This window comes from Podarcis gaigeae (genome assembly GCF_964106915.1).
Source record: "Podarcis gaigeae genome assembly, chromosome: 12".
Taxonomy (NCBI): Eukaryota; Metazoa; Chordata; class Lepidosauria; order Squamata; family Lacertidae; genus Podarcis; species Podarcis gaigeae.
In genome coordinates, this window is record NC_139688.1 from 20242087 (window position 1) to 20262759 (window position 20673).

The following is a 20673-nucleotide window of genomic DNA, read 5'->3' on the forward strand; positions in this document are numbered from 1 at the left end:
ACCTCAGGTTAAGAACAGTTTCAGGTAAAGAACGGACCTCCAGAACAAATTAAGTTCTTAACCCGAGGTACCACTGTACCTGAACAAAGAATGCACGGTGCTGCTGTCCTCATAGCTAAGGGGTGAAGTCTGTAATCTTAAAAGGTCAGCAGTATGATGCTGGGAGAATTATTTGGGGTCCGTGCTAATAATAGTGATATGAATGTGCAACCCTTTCCAAATTATCCAGGGTTATAGAGCACAAACACAGAGGATGACTCCTGTAAATAGCACTGAGCAGATTCATGTATTGGGTCATGTAACATGAAAGTCTGGCAAACATGCTGAAGAATTTACTATGCTTCTCATGTGGAGCGGCTAGTAGTAGAACAGGCCTGCCCACATTCCCAGTAAGTAGAGGATTCAACAGCAGGAAGTTTTAAGATCTTTTGCTGGGAGATATATTAAGGGACATAAAGGGCGGGGGGAGGATAGCGAGTATCTGCTGAAGAACAGGACTACTTACATGACTGCTGTTTGAGATTTGCTTCAAGTGGGAAATCTGCACGGAAACTCTACACTATCTTTACAGGAGTTCCCATCATCACACACTGACCTCTAGTGTACTAAGAAAGAATCAAGCTTACCAGGGAGCTTTCAAAAAGCTTGTGAAAACATTTAGGGAGAAGAGGGGCAAGGAGACTGAGGCTGCATTCAGACACTACTTTATTCCTTACCTATTAATTTTCACATTTTGTGTGATCTTTCACATGACTTAAAAGCCACTTTTCAAAATCTGGTGAAATCTAGTAGACGTTCAGCTCTCATTTCCATGCTAGTTGTTTCCAGGGAAAATAAAAAAAACTATTTGTAGTCCCATTAACTCAGAAAATCACGGGAGTTTTGAATTTTTATCTTCCTGCAGTTTTCAGGATTATGCCACTGCTGCTAACGTGACCAAATATAGGGTGTTATCATGGCATACAGTTCTTTTCTGCCTTTTTAAAATTTAATGCAACACAGAGGCATATCCATTAGAAATCCAGAGTTCTGTAATAATATAATAATAATAATTTATTATTTATACCCCGGCCATCTGGCTGGGTATCCCCAGCCACTCTGGGTGGCTTCCAACAGGGGATTAAAATACAATGATCCACCCTATATTAAAAGCTTCCCTAAACAGGGCTGCCTTCAGATGTCTTCTAAAAGTCCAATAGTTGTTTATTTCTTTGACATCTGATGGGAGGGCGTTCCACAGAGCTGAAGCAACTACTGAGAAGGCCCTCTGCCTTCTCTGTAACTTTGCTTCTTGCAGTGAGGGAACCACCAGAAGGGCCCTCGGAGCTGGAACTCAGTGTCCAGGTTGAACGATGGGGGTGGATATGCTCCTTCAGGTATACTGGGCTGAAGTCATTTAGGGTTTTAAAGATCAGCCCCAACACTTTGAATTGTGCCCAGAAAAGTACTGGAAGCCAATGTAGGTCTTTTAGGAACACTGTTATGTGGTCTCGGTGGCCACCCCCAGACACCAGTCTAGCTGCCGCATTCTGGATTAGTTGTAGTTTCTGGGTCACCTTCAAAGGTAGCCCCACGTAGAGCTCATTGCAGTAGTCCTGAAGCGACTTCAACCCGAGGTATGATTGTACAGCTATTGAAGGGATCACCGAATTGGCTCCCTAATATATTACTTTTGCACTTACACTACAAAACATATTTAAGGGGGTAGGAGACCAAAATAAAACTACTCCTAAAAGGGTGCTAATATCTATGGAGACAAATGGTATTGGGGGGAAAGAGAAACAATTACAGAGAAATTTAAATACTCTAGTATTTATAGAAATGCATTAATACTTCAACATTTGCACACTAATCATTTTCCTACAGTATCTGTGGTGGTACATGCAGAAACTGTGTTGGACTCCACTATGTGTCTTGTCGGCTCAATCCGCCAAAACATGTGTTCACATGCAGGGAAGTCCCTAACTCACTCCTACCGCCACAAGAAATTGCGGCAGCAGCATAACTTTCCAGCTTGCTTCAAGGCAAATGGGTCTTGGACAGGGTAAAAACAACAACAACAGGCCAAGCTTCCATCTACTTCAATCCCCAAATTAAGGCTGTGTTTCTCAGCTGAGCCAACATAAAGATAGCTGAAAAGTAGAATCACTGACCCTGTTACTTAATTTACAGGGGTGGCAGCAAGAGCAGCTCCTCTCTAGTCCCATTATCTTGGGGGCAGGGAATAGAAGGAGGAAAACTCTGGTCCTAAACTTCCACTGCCTTGCAGGATATCTTTGGGAGAAGAAAAGGCTAAGAAGTAAACACTACACAAATCAGCTGGATTGCACCTTGTACACCTCCTTCAGGCAACTTGTGCAGCCAAGCTGGTGCTAAACGCTTTGCTCTGCTTTCCTTTGGACCACACCAGTGAGGCTGAGAAGGGGGGTTTAGCCCAGGACCTCCATACACACTGCCCAGACTTGTTTTGCCCCAGGGTTCTTTGGTACTGCTAAGTTTGACATCACCCCTGGAGTCATCTTCCATTGTCTCTCAAAACAGACAGATGCCAACAAAAATATTGTGGTGGTGTGGTAAGGATTACACGTAATTACTGCAGAGTTTTCAAGCTAGAAGGCTTCTCATAACACTGGGAAACAATGGTTTGTTATTGTAATTGTATATGGATTGCTCAGCAGATTGAAACCAATATTTGGGTTAGGGCTGCTTCACACATCCTTCATCATCACATGAGGACACATGTGCAGAATGGGCCAACGAAAATAAAACTATTGCAGCTAACACTTTCAAGCTGCCTCAAATGCAAATGTTTTCAATGGAGGCAGTTCACACACTACTCACACATAGACAAACGTGCACCCTGCATCTCAAAGAATTGGCATGGTGTTTTAGTGAGGACACTTGCACATGCTACATTCAGTTTTACGGCTGACTTTTAGCTCCTATTAAGTCTTCAGCAATACTAGACAACATTGGACAACCCAGCAGAATTAACCCGAGGGAGTTTAGACATAGGCAAAGAAGGGAATTGTGAATTATGAACCTGAACTGACAAGGCATCAAGTCAAATGCAACAAGAAGCTGCTTAAAAATGCAAATTGAAATGTTAAAAGCCCTTTATCAGCTCCATTAGAAAGTTACTTCAAGGGAACTGGATACCTTTTCTCCCCACTCTGACCCCAATTAGAAGTTAAAAATGTCTCTCTAAGCAGTATAATGTAGAATTTGATTGTGTCAGAGAAATATTTAAAACAGGGAAGTAGAAGAGGTCTAGATGGACAGCCTGTAATTGAAGCACCATGCTCAATTAAACCATTTCTCCTCGTTGCCCCATCCACAGAACAGGACTTATTCATTATTTCATTAAGTGAAAGCATCAGACCCACACATGGGCTTCCTTAACATTTAATTTGTATTTCTGAGCCTCTAAAATGAACAGGAAACAATGCACCTTCCAGTCTGCACCAGCATATGAACAAATTGGAACATTTACATTAATTAAACCAGGACTAGGTGATATGGTACCCTCCAGAAATTGTGGACTATTGCTCAGATAAGTTGTAGTCCACATCCTATCATCTACTCTTGAAGGATTGTGAATAATCTCACTTACTGGGGTGGGGGGTGTGCCCAGTGATGGGCAGATGTGCACCATGGGATGCTCGGGTGGCTTACTTAAAACTGGGGTAGGGGTGGGGGGAAGCTAAGCTTAAGGGAGAGTAAAACATGCATATACCATTTCCAAAGTTATAGAAATTTTTCATGCATAATTGGAAGAGCAGAATTTACGGCAGAGCCAAACCATAAAAGGATTACAAAACTGAGTGCGAAAAAAAAGTCTATTCACCCTTCCTCGATTTTGTAGAGCAAAGATTGCCTGTTCTTTCATAAAAAGTTGTACAAGGACACATTCTATTTTGTTCTGGTTGTTGCAGTTCAAATCTGTGGAGGACAAGGCTATTAAAAGCTACTGGCCATGCTGGCTTTCCAGTGTCGGACGCAGTACGGCTCTGAATATCAGTTGCATGGAATTACAAGCAGGGAGAGAGTACTGTTGAGCTCAGGACCTGCAAGTGGTCTTCCATAGTCAGCCATGGTGGGGAAAAGGTGCTAAACTACATTGGCCTTTGGTCTGAACAAACAGGGCTCATCTCATGTCCTTCTTATGTCCATGAAATAAAATAAAAGAATGCTTTCCCATTTGTAAAAGCTCAGATCTACAAAATTCAATGAATGCCTTCCTTGAACCATGCTGGTCCAGCCCATAAGCCAGTTCCTTTAGAAGCCTTTGTAGATGCTACTGGTTGGCTGTGCTATTAGCTGCATCCATTAAAGATGACAAGCCAGGCAAGTGCAGGCTTCTTAAGCAAAGTGCAACATGCCCATTGCATATTTCTGATCAACAACAGAGAGGCCTACTTGCAAAGCAGCTATTTGCCAACCATATGGATCTCTTTAAACATATCCATCTGGGTACACCTTGAACACGCTAATAGTAGCAATGCTTCAAAGAGAAGTCTGAAATATAACCGGGGAAACCTAAGCTGACCAAATCAGATGTCAAAAGAGAATGACTTGCAGGAAATGCTTCTGGAAACTTTGCAATCTATCTCCCCTCCCCGTGTTTTTTTTTAATTGATCCACAATTTACTATTTTATTCATCCTTTACTACATAATTATACAGAAGTTTGTGCAATTCTCTAAACCAGCCTTCCTCAACCTGGTGCCATCCAAATGCTTTGAACTACCATTCCCCTCATCCATTCCCCTCATGCTAGCTGGGGCTTACGGGACTTGAAGTCGAAACACCTGGAGGGTACCAAGCTGGGGAAAGCTGATGGCAAGAATAGGAGCCCAGACAATACCTGCAAGTCTGCTGAGGTCTTCAGACAGGTAGAGCACTTTCTGCAGGAAGAGCAGGCCTAGACCATGTATTTTTATAAACTCAAATGATGTAGAAATTGTTGGCCATCAAAACATACACTCGTCTCCAGTAGATAATTGTGAATATGTGGCAGCAAGAACTTGGGAGCATTTGTTTAGACCCAAATGCAGAAATCTGTATACGTGCAAGTTAATCAAAAACATTCAGGAACAACATTGCGGTGACATAAATATATTTTTTGTTGCTGCGTTGTGACAAAAATGGAATGAGGCTTTCTGCATAATTGTGAATCGGGGGCTTCACTTCTGAATAAACATGTGCAGAACTGTGCTTCATGGCTTGTATAATCCTGCGCAAAGAGAGAGAGGGAGGTTTGGAGAAGAGGAAGAACTGGAGAGGGCACAAGTGGAAGTTCCTGGTGGTAAAGGGAATAATTGCAATGCTGCAGAGGAACTAGAGGGGGCACTGGGAGGAATTAGAGAGGGAGGAAAGTTCTGGAGTGGAGTCATACTGTGGTAAATGGTTGAGGAAGGTTTAAAGACAGGTCCAAGGAAGAGAAGCTCTCTCTGTGTGGGACGTTATTATTATAACTGTTTTACTTTATTACACTGGGCTCCTTGAAGAAGAGGAGAAGACATGGAGATGGGGGTGAAGGTGGAAATGGTAGCTGCAGAATAGGATGGTGTAGCTTCTCAATTTGGCGAAATGTGTGAGAGGAAGAAGACATAGGTTACCATGGGGGGTGGAGGTGAAAATAAGGGGACTTTGTAGTTACATTGGGTGGGAAGGGAAAGTTCTAGGGGGTTACCATGGGGAAGTGATGGTGGGGCATCAGTGAGCAGAGTTTCCCCTAGGGATAAACAACAACATTCAGATTCCTGCATTTGCAGGGGGTTGGACTAGATGACCCTTCGGTCCCTTCCAACTCTAAGATTCTAGGAAAACAAAAGAACTCTGCCAGCAGAGCATTATAGCACAAGTTCTGTCGATAACCAGTTAGACAAGTCCTGCAGCTGCATGGTACAGTATGCTGTAACAAACGCTTAGCTGAAAAGGTTCATGCAAATCACCAGCTATGCAAAGATAGGAAACCAACCCAGAGTCAACTGAAGCGATTTTCTGTTGTTTCAAAGGCAACTGAATAGCACCTATAAAATAAAAATGGCAACCAGACATTTAAACACAAAGGGAGAGGGTTCAGTTTGCAAAAATAAATAATAAAAATCAGTTATCTTCCCTTTTCACCTCTTAAGATGTTAATGCATGCTTGCAACACACCTGGCAAACTAGGGGCTGCTCATTCTCCTATAACAGCAGGCTATTTCCTACACATGACATTGAATTTTCCTTCTTCCTGAACCAAGTAATCTGTCATTCACAGAAGAGGAACATGATAACCCTTCCTTCCAAGGGTGCGGCTGAGCTATTAAGATTTTTTTAACTCTCTAAATTCTGGTGAATTGACGGGCCAACCAAAAGCAATTTGTATCCATGGAAAAGAAGAAGAAGAAATGGCATGTAGTCTGTTAGAAAGGGATTTTGGAGCAGCTCGGCTCCTTTGCCTGTAGCTGCTGATCATGAAGAGATAGTAGGAATCTACACAGTGCATGAATCTGAACTTCATACCCATGGATGCACCAGATAAGTGCAATGTATTTGATTACTTCCTTTCATAATGAACTCTCACAGTTCTCTCCATGACCGCAGACAGAAAGAGAAAGTAGTGTCAATTTCATCCTAGTTCTGGCTGAATCAGAGATCAGTTTGAAGCAGCAGGGAGTCTGACTCAGCACTTGGGTGTTGGGTGTTAGGAGCGTACCATTGAACGGTTACTCATTGATCCTGCTTTGCACCACGAATGGCCAGACAGTGCTTCTTGCTTGTCTTGATGGAAGAGTGTAATGGTTGTGGGTGTGCATATAGAAACTAGCCTTCTGCACAGGAGTAAAATTTGCATTCATTGCTTTGCCTGCTTTTGCCTCTGGTCTTGCCCAGTGCTGCCATGTGGGCCCCAGAATGTTGCCCAAAAGGAAATGTGGATCTCTCTCTCTTTCAATATTTACGCAGAGGTAGTCAGATCTTTCAAAAGCTACTAATACAGTGGTACCTTCAGTTACATACACTTCAGGTTACATGCGCTTCAGGTTACAGACTCCGCTAACCCAGAAATATTACCTCAGGTTAAGAACTTTGCTTCAGGATGAGAACAGAAATCGTGCTCTGGTGGTGTGGCAGCAGCAGGAGGTCCCATTAGCTAAAGTGGTGCTTCAGGTTAAGAACAGTTTCAGGTTAAGAACGGACCTCCGGAAAGAATTAAGTACTTAACCCGCGGTACCACTGTACCTCAAGTGACAGGACGTATATGGTAGATGGCATTTACTACTTTCATATCCCACCTTTCTTCCCTGATGGAATTCAACACAGTGTGCACAGGGTTTCCATTTAGGGCACCGACCAGGCACAGATCTGCTTAGCTTCACCAAGGTTGTTGCACAGCTTTGTATACCTGTAAGAGGCACATCTGCAAGGATTACTGTTTAACAGTTAGGCAATATTACAGTCGTAAGGCAACAAAAGATCAAATGTCTGTTCTGAAAGCTTGCCTACCCGATAAGCTCAATTGGGAGCAAAGCTGGAGTCCTAGGAGTCCCATCATGGAATGGGCAATGGTAGTCTAAGCCTTTGCCTTCCCCTTCCAACAAGATGAGAGCTTCTGAAAGACATTAGAACTCATTGTACGCAGCAGCCAATGCCTCAATTGCCTGAACACAGCAAGAGCTGAAAAGTTTTTTTTTTCCATTTTTGTTTCCATATTTATTCCCCAAGTCTGTATTACTGTAACAATCAGAACCAGATTTTCTTTTATGAACATCAGTCTAACTTCCAGATGTGTACGATTCTGATTTATGACCATTAGCAGTCTAAGTTCTTTGTGCATGTGCTGTCTTGTTTGCCGGAGGCTTAATCCTCCTAACCACGCATTCAACTTTAAGAACCGTGCGCACGCACACACACAAATATTTTTTACAAAGCTGAACTCCAGGGCACAATTATAGCTTGCTACATCTGTGCTAAATGCAAAGGCCTCGAGAAAAACACTGCCTTTTAAAACGGAACTGTCAAAATGAAGTGCCAAGGTGTCTCTGTCTTGCAGCCAAGCTCCAGGGCATCAGAGGAGGAAGCAAGAGATTTTTGCTTTTACACACAAATACTGCAAAGGGTATTAAATTACATCAGAATTACTCCTTATATTGAGAGGATTAGGACATGGGGCAGGGTAAATTACATGGTGGCGGGGGGGGGGGGGAGTGTGGCAACTCTCCTCTAGCAATCTCAATTAAGTAATTGCATGTAACACGTGAACTGAAATAATTGCACATTATTTACTTGCTCCCACTTCCTTTGTTGTCTGCCATGTAGAGGATGGTCACAACAGTTTAAAGGTCAACCCAAAAGCAACAATTTCTCATAGCCCTGGTTAGATATAGACCTACCAGCTTTTCCTGCAAAGGTTCCTTTGTGCACACAAAAGCCAACAGAGGAGTGTCGGAAAGGAATATCACTGAAACCCAACATTCAAGGTTCAGTAAATTGTAGTCCTTTAGGTATGCAAATAGGAGTCTTTGTGTACAGATTTCATATTCCTCTGCTGAAAGGATGTCACGGTGTACTTAAATTACACTACAATCAACTTGTTAGAGCAGCTCAGAAAATCAGCTACACCTAGATGCAATTTATCCAATTTCATTTGCGATCTTGTAATTCAGTAACTCAGCTGACCTGCACAAAAGAACATTTTAAAGAAGCTGACAGTGAGCTGTGATGATAGCGTGAATGGCAGTTATCCCAGAAAATGCACTATTATAACCCTCAGGCAGCATCAGTTAACTCAAAACATAACTGCTATAGGAGTAAAAGCTTGTTTACTATGCATATGGAACTCTGGGCTAAAGCATACCGTAGAAAGCATTACTGGATTTTAGAGTTACAATGGATATAAATGATAGCACTTTTCAGGGGGGTGGTAGCCAACCAGACACCCACAGGCACTGTGGTGCCTTCCAAACCCCCCTGTGAGGCAACTGGGGGGAGAGAGGGGGAATTATTATGCATGTGTAATAATTTGTCCAACGGACAATCACACAAATTATGTCTTGTCTCTCCAAAGCTTTCTTTCCCTTTCCAGCTAATCTTGCTTCATGCCTTTGTAGCTTGGTGACAGTGGAATTGTTTAAAAAAAAAAGATTAATGAAAGCTTCCAAGTTGAAGCACAATACTGAGCCATAGGTTAGAACAAACCAAGGTTCATTAGCCAACAACAAACCATGGCTTCATAACATGTTTTATTGACAGTAAACAAACCCTGATTAAGCTGTTGAGCAGAGCTGAACAAACCATTATTTACTAATCCATTGCTTCACATTACATATGAACCAGTAGACATTTCTCTCTACTACACAGAGAGCAGAACAAAGGTGAAGTGCCTCTTTCCCTTGTGTCCTTTACCATCCAGAGTGTGTGTATGTTTACAAGCATAATACCACTTCTCTTATGCTAGTGATTATATGCACAAGAGATGCATGTTCAGAGCTAATGCTAGCTCCAGGCAAGTGTCCAAACAAACTCATGCCAAGTATCTAATGGAGGTTGAACTTCAGGCTAAAGAGGCAAGTCAAGGTGATTTAAGTTTAGATGCTGAAGACAGGAGCAACTCTTTTTTAAAAACACATTTTTTCTGGCTCTTTTGGCCTACGTTCAAACACACACAAAAATCATCCTTCACATCAATACAGTTTGCAAGGTATGAATTAACTCAAACCACATAACCAGAAAGCATATAGGATGAAAATTCACATAGTTGCATTGATGCTCTTGGAAAACTTTCCTTACAACTTCTGCTCTCCACTGGAAACCCTTCCTGCAAAATCTGATGGCACAAATGTATTACACATGCTGACAAACAGTGCTGTGCATTTAAAAATATATTCCTACTGTGGCTGCATACAAAAAAAGGGGGGGGCATGTTAACCATTTGCCCAAGAAGCAGGCATTAAGGGCAACATCTTACACATAATTTCTGCATGCATTTTGCAATGCCTACAGTACAGCCTCTCTTCAAGGGTGTACTATAAAGAAAATACTGCCACTGACAGAGATGAGATTCAGCTACAATTCTGCACACATTTTGTCTGGTTAGCAGAAACCACACATACCAAAAGCCACAGGCGATGGGTACATTAAAAGCTGCTGTAAGATTACTGTGTATCACATCTCTATACATTAAAAGGTGGCAGGGGGGGAGTTCACTTACTCATGCGATATCTACAAAGAGCCCCCTGTGCAAGGCCATCTAAGTTGGTACAGATATAATAGACATTCTGGAAATTATAAACAGCAAAATGTGGCTGAGAAGGATTTGGGGCACTGCTTCACTTAGCACGGAACATACTCATTAGGTTGGGAAAGGTAGCTAACATGCTGGAAAGAGAGCATTTCAGTTCTTTGATATTACAAACAGCCTGTCAGCTGACCACAAAGTTTCTGGCAAGACTGAAGTACACTGGATTAAAAGTATTGGTTTTCAGCATACGGTATCAAGAGCATGCATACATGTCAGTTCCAGAGACAGCAATGTTTAGTCATACAGCTACCCTGCAAATGGACTTTGGGAGGATTTGGAACCAGCAAAATAATTCTCCATTTTTTATCACAAGGAATCATTGTAGTCTGGTACACCACGTAAATCGTCTTAATATGGGATTAATGAGCAATGGCATACAAAAACTGGTTGAAACATCCTAGTAACCTGGACCAAATGAGGGCCCAGTTATGCAAAAACAAGTTGTGAGGATTTCCTCTAAAGTGATATCCCTGCCCCTCTTCCCCCAAAAGGAAAAGAAATCAAAATGGCTGACTAAAATGTGTCTTGGAGACGTTTGGTGCAGTTTTCAAAAGAACTTATTTCAAACCTTCAGCCTGTTATTTCAGTACACTGGGCTGGCTCGGACACAAGACTAAGACTATGGTTTAGTATTACATGAATAAACCTGCACAAGAATTTGCCTACCAAAGCCTTGAGTTCACACACTTCCCCCTTCCCTTTTGGTGGATCTACTTCTGCTGTATAACTAACCATAGCTCATTGTTATATACAAACTCCGAAAAGCTATGGGCATTGAACAAGACATGGTCATAAACCTAGGAATAAGATTATTCTGACCTCAACATTTCAGTTGACACTGGTTTTGTTTACCCTGTGTTTTAAGCAGAGGCAAGCACAAATCCAGGACTAGTATGCCTACGCCTTCAGCAAGATGAAATATATACCTGAATATTTAGAGTCAAGGAGATATAAAAGTGAAGGTGGGGGGCAGGGAGCAGAAGAGAAGCAGTACTGTTGAAGGCCTGGAACAAATGGCCGGAAGATTCTGCAGAGGGCAACTCTGGTTCCAAGAGGATGAATAAGCAGAGGAAATAGGAGAAGCCTTAGTCTTTGCCCCATTGGAAAGGTGATATCTCTGGAAGGTTATATCAGGTTCTTTCATTCTAGCTAAAATTAAGACCACTGCATATGTTAAAAGGGGGAAAGGAAATATTGGTGAGGGTGGAAAAAATATATTCAAAAGCCTTTACACTTCTCAAAAACATTAACAAAAGACTTCCCTGTTAGGATAGCCTTTTCCTAAATCTTTATTCCTCCTGTTTTGTAAAATGTGAAGGTTCCACAGGTTCTTCTCCTGTTTCATCCATTTGCTCAAGGTCATGTACATAAGTGAATTTTGTAATGCATTTGCCACTATTAGAGGTACCCAACAGATGTTTTAGACTACAACTCCTATCAGTCACAGCCAGTGGTGTTCTTCAAATGTTTTGAACAACTGTGCTGGCTGGGACTGAAGCGAGCTATAAACCAAAACATCTGGAGGACACCATATTGACGAAGGCTGCAATAGACGGAAGGCGTTCCCCAGCTACAGTCCATGGGCCTCCAGGAATCTGATAGCTTCATTCAGGTGGTCCACAATGGCTCTGTGACTGAAGGTGGGAGATGGCACATCCATCGCATTAAGCATTCATACAGTGGTACCTCGGGTTAAGAACTTAATTCGTTCCGGAGGTCAGTTCTTAACCTAAAACTGTTCTTAACAACCTTAGGTACCACTTTAGCTAATGGGGCCTCCCACTGTTGCCACACGATTTCTGTTCTCATCCTGAAGCAAAGTTCTTACCCTGAGGTACTATTTCTGGGTTAGCGGAGTCTGTAATTATAATGGCTACAACAGCCAAAAAAATGAAGTGATCAGCCGAAACCCTCAGCAATTTTCAAGTGGTCATAGAGGGAGAAAGCTTGGGAACCACTGGACTAAACACACGAGCACATTTTGCATGCTGAAGGTATTTATTTATAGCAAGGACACGCGTTAGCTCAGAAATGCTAATTTATTACTGCAATGCCACCAGCACCCTGTTCCTAGAAAGCATGCCATATTAAAACGATTGCAAAAACCAGTAATCAAATTTGTCCCGGTCCCAAAAGAACACAGCTGAAAGACACCATAGACATAATTAAGTGGAAGGGAAAATGAGAGGACTAAGAATTTTCCTACCAAAACCTTGGGTCATATATCTATCTAACTTGAAAACTAATTGAGTCTTTGCTCTTAAAAGTTAACATCTTGCCAAGAATTACCATGACTGGAAGACCAGAGGGGGGATTTTTATTTTATTTTTAAGAAAAAGAAAAGAAAGAACCTGGGTGGGTTTTCTTAAATTTGTTTACTCAGCTGTCAAACATTCTCTGTAGAGAGTCAGTTTCCTTTTGTATTGTGGGAAATCTTTCTCCTGAACTTTATCCAACCGCTTAAATCTTCATTACTGCTGAACCTAAACCTTGCATGTGTTCCTTCAGCTCTAGACTGTATCCTTTCAAGCTTAACCAGTTAAGAAGGATCTGAAAACTGTTTCTAAGAAGTGTTAGGTGTTTTTCAAAATGTATGAAGTAGACCAACCTCTTTCCCCAAAGAAGCTTTGCGCTGAGGTTTCTTTCACAAGTCAGAAGAAGGAATAATTATGAACAGACAGGGGCAAGAAATTATCAGCCTTCAAAGCCTTTCAGAGCTGCACATAATATAACAAGGAGAAGAGGGGGCCAGAAGTGAGGGAACAAGATTGAGAAACTTATTCAAAGGGTTTGCTGCAATGTGATTGCAACTAAGAAAGGATATCGAGAATAATAATAGTGTGTGTTTTCAGCAATGAAAAACTGTTGAGAGAATAAACTAGCTTTTGAAGTGCAGAAATTGTTCCAATGCCAGACACTCTGCTGTCTAAGAAAGGTAAGATGGCGTTCCTCTCCATACCAGGTACAGAAGCTGGCAGCTGAATTTTACTTTAACACTGGTAATGCCACAGCATCTTCCACTGCACCAGAAAATGGCTTACAAGGATCAGGGCAGGTCATGTGGAATAGAGAGCTCTGTCCTTTGACAGAGGGGGTTGGTCAAAGGGGATTCATGAGGAATGGCTGGTGGGTTGCCCCTAAAGCCCCCATCATAAGCCTCCCAAGGTAACCAGCTCTGGTCTTCCAGATGTTGCTGAACAACAACTCCCACCAACCCCAGCAATGGCCAGCAATGATGGGAGTTGTAGTTCAAAGGTTCCCCATACCTGCCTTAAATGTCTTGTAAACATGGACAATGGCCTTGGGTGGCAGATACATACACTAGCTCCAGTAGGAATGTTTATAAATGAGTCTCCTTAAGAAAGGGCTGCACCACCTTGATTTCACAGGGAGGGGCAGCTTCTTCTGGAATTTCCATCAAAATATTACACCATAGGCAATACTTTAAAAGACAGCATTTTCTGACAAACACTTTGGCATGTTAAACTAAACTGATACAATATCTGCCTGAGGGCTCTACTCACAACAGGAATAAACATACTGCAGTGAGTTCCAGACCATCTAGCTTTAACAACTGCATTGTGAAGACAGTATGATTAGGCTTCCCTGCCTTGAAACTGGCATCAGAATCTACGAGTTGCTCCAGTTCATTCAATGCAGCCTTCTCCCCCTTGGGTCCTTTATCCCTGACCAGTGGACAAGCTGGCTGGAAATGTTGGGAGTTGGACTCCAGGAACAAAGTTGGGGAAAGCTGATGTAGTGAGTACTGCTAGACAATGCAGAAGAGTTTGTGCAGAAATCACCCCTGCAAACCAATGGTCAAGATACTACAACATGCAGTCTGGCTCTCAACACTAAATCCTCAGGCTAAGTAAAGTCCAATATTATGCAAGATAACTTTAGAAGCCAGGCAGCTTAGATTTCACGAGCTTTAGTCCCAATTTAACACATACTGAACAGTAGGACACATTTTCCATATTAAGAATTATGAGATTTCCATAAAAACAATATGCCTGGCCTGCTAGAAGTGAACCAAATTCTTGGGGTGCATTCAGATGTGGGGTTTATTGCTTTAGTTTTGCTGGTTATAATGCTACCACTTCTGTCTTGGTTTCTAATATTCTTTTTATACTGCATTACCTGTTGCATTCTGGAACTGTGGCTTTTTGATCAATATACTGCACACCCAAAAGGTGAGGTTTGAAGTTGGATACAAAATAGTCTGCCATAAATGGTTGTTCTTATATAAAAATTGTAACAAAATGAACATCTCATTCAAACTACATTTGTCTATTTTATGGAGCTTTATTAGCACTAAGGTAAAAGTACCGTAAATGACCCCTGGGCAGTTAAGTCCAGTCAAAGGTAACTATGGGGTTGTGGCGCTCATCTCACTTTCAGGGAGAGGGAGCCGATGTTTGTCCGCAGACAGCATTCCAGGTCATGTGGCCAGCATGACTAAACCAGTTCTGGTGCAACGGAACACTGTGATGGAAGACATTGAGTGCACGGAAACACTGTTTACCTTCCCGCCGAAGTACCGATTTATCTATTTGGTGAGCTTTCAAACTGCTAGGTTGACAGGAGCTGGGGCAGAGCAACGGGAGCTCACCTCGTTGTGCTGATTCGAACCTTCTGATAAGCAAGCCCAAGAGGCTCAGTAGTTTAGACCACAGCATCACCCACGTCCTGCACTAAGGTAAAAGGTAAATGACCCCAGTCAAAGGTACCCACAAACCACAGTTCAGCCCAGCCACATCTTGACATCAACCTCTTGGGCCAGTGGCAGTGGTAAATAGATGTGCAGATCAGAGGTTCCCCATGGCTATACTACAGAGCCAGACATGTGCTCCCGGCCTACTTTGCTTGCCAGCTCAGTGAACTGAGCTCTCATATAATGCAATATACCTTAGGGCTGCAGTGTCCAAAATTCAAGGCTAGACGTGGCACAACTGCTGCCTAACGACCATTATTAGTTCCTTCAACTTGACAAACCCAGATTCTCTCTGAATCAGGTTGTACTTCACCACTTGAACCTTATAATAGGGAATTTTTTTGGCATACATCATGTAACCTGCAGCGACTTCTTCCAGATCTAAACAGTTACCATTCAAAGCACAATCAATACCTAGCGGCAACAAAAATGTTGAATACAGCAGCAAGTCCAGAGAAGTTATTTTTGCTTGTTGAAGCACATCGCAAGCTCAGTTCATGGGTGTAACTCAACACTTGATACCTCTGAACTAATTTGTTAGTACTTAATGTTTTGTTTTGCTCTGATTGGTACATGTATTGTATTGATAAATTGTGTGGCTGGGACCCACACACATGCTTGGTAGGATGGGATGTTTCACTAACAGCAGTTCTTCGGTCAAAGAAAATTTGGGAACTGGGGTTGGAGAGGGTGGAGAGAGAACAAACGAGAATAAAAACTGAAAAACTGCAAACATGTTTTCAAATACCTGCCAACAAAATCTCTAATTGCAACTGGTGACATCACAGGTTGAAAGGGTGGTTTCCCAAGACCTTAATTTACCACAAGGTCACTTTGGGCAGACACTTTACACAGTGTTCTCTTATGTCATTATTGATCAGGCCATAGCTCAGTAGTAAGATAACATGGTTTGCATCCTGAGTTCAATCCCTGGTACCTCCTGGTGTGGCAGAGAAAGACTCCAGTCTGAAATCCCAGAGCTGTTCCCAGTTGGTGTAAACCAAGATAAATAACTTGTGGACATCCAGGTGTTGTTGGGCTACTTTCTATCATCTCTGACTATTGGCCATGCTGGCTAGGGCTGATGGCAGCTGGACTCCCAACAATATCTGATGGTCACTTAGAATGTTTTCATACACCTAACTACAGTATGTTAAGACTGCAGTAACATGGCAATAAGAACCGGTGGCAATGGGATCTTTCCACAGTCTATAAAATGGCAGCAATTTATTTCTTAGCATAGCTCCAAACAAGTATAAGCAAACAGCAGGGAAATATTAATAACAGGGATGGAAAGTGTTACATATGACTATTTTCCTAAAAACAACAGCCATAATCAAGCAATAAGATCAGATACATTTACTCTCTTTTCACAGCCATTGCTTAATCTACATAGCAGATATTTGATCTCAACTTCTGAGGCCAAAGTGGTTGCAAAATCAGAAACATTAAACCCCCTTTAAGGAAGGCTTTGTGAAAAAGTGCAGGTCACCATGTGTTCATTTGAGTTAGTTTTAGAAAGGCAAAGAAGTGCAGAAGACGCAGGTAAGTGCAGAAGACGCAGGTAAGTGCAGAAGACGCAGGTAAATACACTAGTAAAGACAGGTCAAGAACAAGAAAAGGCAAGCACCAGAAAAGAGTGAAGAAAGCTGCTGTAAACAGCTCAAAGCACAGAATTAACAAAGCACACTTTTACGTTACAAGAAAGAATAGACACGGCAGCAAGATGAAGTGGTAGATGCATAATGGTGAAGATGAAGTAGGAAAGAGTGGGTGGGGGGAATCCTCAGAAAGGAAGATTGCTGCTGGAGGCAAGTTCAGATGCATTATTTTGTGCAAACACATGAAGCTGCTTTATCTCCAGGCATATCAGAACACTGGTCCATTTTGCTCAGTAATGTCTACTCTGACTGGCAGCAGTTCTCCAAAGTCTCAGGCAAAGGCCTCCTCCAAGTCCACCTGAAACCCTCTTAAACTGGAGGCCCTGGGGACTGATTGTGGGACCTTCTGCATGCAAAGCAGATGAGCAGGGCAGAAGTGGCATTCATCATTCATTAAGTAAATGCAATCCCTCTTCTCCAAGGACGACGATGAAGCATCTACCTCTGCTGGTAAAAAGGAATGCTCAGTTATTCCTTGAGCTGTGTTTGCAACATTCAGGACACAGTTGGAAGGAGGTTTGTTGACATATTTGTTCCTTGTAGCTATGGTGCTGTTGTACCATCTGACAGCAGGTGTCATGAACTGTCACTGAAACATCTTTGAGTGTTGCCCACACATGCCAAATATGAGAGCCACGTTCAGGGTCTACATCAGTCACACAAAAAACAAGGCATCCAAAGACAGATAATATGAAAGCGGCTGGCGCTTTTCACTCTCGCGCTCTTAAAACAACCATGTTTTCAAGCTTGTGCACACACAAATGTCTGCTCCACCTGCTATCACCCTTGCACCCCCCCTTTAACATAGCACTCTTATTGTTTCTCCCCTCCATTAATAAGGAATGACAAATTGTCCTTTTCCAGGAAATATGAACACCATTGGGGCAAGGGTGAATTTAATATAAAAACACACACCACTGAATCAGATATTAGGGCAAGGTTTTTATATCACACAAAGCACACACAAAAGCACAAACTGCAGCAAATTCAAGACAACTGGATGTTCTGAGGCAAAAGCTAGGATATTTTCTTTCTATATCTATTGTTACTTCGAGTCCACACAGACGATCATATTCAGCATAGCAGATAACTCCTAGTACCGTGGGGGCTTTGGCCCCCACAATAAAATATTTGCCCCCTCCCAAGTTGATGGGCATTGCCATTCAAATAGAGTGCATGCACCATTTGATTGATTATGTGGGGCTGGGCTTACCGGGCCCCCCACAATATTTTATTCAAGTTAGCACCCCTTATCTTTAAGAGGCAGGTAGGAAAGTGACCAATACCCTTTAATTTTGTTTCAGTTTGGAATGGCTAGTTGCAAATATCCAGGGACCAAATGAAGGTACACCAGTCGCTTCCTGCCAACCATTTTTTAGAAAATTGGGAGCCACCCTTAACCATGGTTTAAAGTTATATCTGCAAAGATGTTAACCATAGTTCATGCTGCCCATGGTTCATCTCTTAACTAGAGCCTGAAAGTGAAGCCTGGGCACGGTTTGCAAAGAGATGTTGTTTTGGTAGAACAGCCATCATCTTGTTGCTGCTACAGAAGGCAGTCATCAACCAAAACATTTTGACAAGTGATTGTTTCACAAGGACTAGTACAATGGATAAAGATTTATATTTCAGGATTGTTTTGAGGGTTTGCCTCTTCTTTTGTTTCCTCAGTCACACCTTTCCCCAATAAACCATCAAGAACAGCTTGACACTGCAGGTTTCAAAGCTCACCAATATTGCCGTGAATTTTTTTACTTCCAAAGTATTTAGATGACCACTTAACATCCACAGTTTTTGAGAATGAGGTTAATGGTTAAAAAAGAAAGGGGAAATAGAAAAAGAAACAAAACCCATCCATGCCCCCTCAGTTTTTTACTGCTACAATTTAATTGTGGTGAGCAACATTTACAGAAGATATTCCGTAATATCTTCTTTTAGAAAACATCAGAAGGTTTGAACATTAAATGTCAGAAACAGATAAAGTTAGGAGTGAGTTGGCCCAGAAACAAAACCCTTTCATTGGATCAACATTATTGGGGGGCAAGGGTAGAAGCTTTTGGGTTATACAGAACTGTTCTGTAGGTAAGGTCTTGCAACCTGATGCTGAGCTTTCCCCCAGCAATTTGAGACTAACCATATAAGGAAAGGATAAGATTTCCAGCCAGATTGTCACCCAGTTCCAGACACAGGATTGAATTTCTGCTGGGCGGGTCAAGCCAAAACTGATAGGAATCTACCAGGGTCAAGGAAATGGTCAATGGGTTTGTCACTTGACAGTGCTATGGTTGCCATCTTGATCTCAGCAGTCAGCACAAATTGCTATAGGAACCATTGCTACTCTTCCCTCCGTACACCAGCTATGCTGCAGTCCAAGAGAGAGAGATTAGTATGTTCTGCTCAGTGTCTCTTTCCTGGTGTTTGGCAACTTCCTGTTGATGAATCTGCAAGAGCCACTGTGCCAAGAAGTTATCATGTTGCTTCACTAACACAACCATATGAGACACATACATCCCAAAGTACTAGTAGTAGCAGCTGGTCAGTTTCTAAATAGTTCTATACACTTAATTCAATCCTTTCTGCACTCAATATTTTCATCTGAATAGGGCATTGCTTTTGTTTTATATTGTGCAGTTAAAAAAACCACCCCTCATGAACTGTTGGAGCAAATTAATCACTATTAATATTTTATCGTTTATGACCACTGAATTGACGTGTCAAATGCCCTCCACTTTGAATGCACATATTCAAAGGGCTGGCCAGCAGGACATACGTATGTATATTGTACATATATACATATATAGGTAAGGGTAAAGGACCCCTGGATGACTAAGTCCAGTCAAAGGCAACTATGTGGTATAGCGCTCATCTTGCTTCAGGCTGATGAAGCCAGTGTTTGTCCACAGACAGCTTTCCAGGTCATGTGGCCAGCATGACTAAACTGCTTCTGCCACAATAGAACACTGTGACAGAAGTCAAAGCACACAGAAATGCTGTTTACCTTCCCGCCTCAGTGGTACCTATTTATTTACTTGCACTGAAATGCTTTCAAACTGCTAGGTTGGCAGGGGCTGGGATAGAGCAACAGGAGCTCACCCTGTTGGAGGGATTCAAACCACCAACCTTCTGATTGGCAAGTCCAAGAGGCTCTGCGGTTTAGACCACAGCGCCACCTGCATCTGTATACATATGTATATACATACACAAAAGCCTGGCCACCAGAACTAGTAAACACAGAAAATCAGAAGATCCAACATATTATCTACACTCGCCTGGGCAAAAGCAGCTGGCAGGGCCAGGCAGAGAAAAATTGTGAAACAGCTGGGAAATGCAAGGCACTTTTGAGCACGCTGCAATGTAATCCAGAATAATGCTACACGCTTGCAGGCACACACACCATGAAGCAGGAGCTGGAAGCAGCCAAACACAAGCCTGGCGCATGGACTGCAGCTGCCCTTTATTTCAGACCTAAACACAAGTGGATACAAGTGGGGCTTGCAAAACTAAGTTGGCTTCATCTAAAACATCTGAATTCCTTATGAATTCCGTCTTCCTGAATACCAGCGAGCGTCTGAATTTTTATTTACCTAGAATAACTAGAAGTATCTGAGAGGTGGCAGAGCTTAGGGTGTGTATGTGAAAGGCATGCTTTGCATTGTTTTAAGGTTCAAAATGAAAAGACTGGTATGTCCAGTTGAAACTGTCAGCTATATACCAATAACCACGATGACTTGAGACAGACAAACCCAAGTTCAACTCTTCAATTTCTACCTCTTAGCCCATGAGCTGCCGAAGGAAGGTGGGATTAGATGCAATCAATCAAATAAACAGTGCAAGGTATCGGGACTAGGGAAGCCTTGGAAATGGTCAGCATGTGTTGCATAAGAACATAGGGAGCTGTTTTATACCAAATCGCACAACGGGTCCACCAACACTGACTGGCAGCTGCTCTCCAGGTTTCTAGACAATGCGAATCCCCAGGCCTACATGGAGATGGTGGGGATTAAACCAAGG

The 20673-nt window shown here is 42.3% G+C and overlaps 1 protein-coding gene and 1 long non-coding RNA gene across 27 annotated transcripts in view; one reads left to right on the top strand and one right to left on the bottom strand.

The window, feature by feature from the left end:
* SVIL (supervillin) overlaps positions 1 to 20673 on the bottom strand; it is a 141926-nt gene that overhangs the window by 111427 nt on the left and 9826 nt on the right. The window lies entirely within an intron of this gene.
* Positions 2384 to 20673, top strand: part of LOC310828145 — a 582793-nt gene continuing 564503 nt past the window's right edge. The window contains exon 1 of the long non-coding RNA XR_014556721.1: positions 2384 to 2427. This is a non-coding gene — a long non-coding RNA (uncharacterized lncRNA). The remainder of the gene's footprint in view (positions 2428 to 20673) is intronic.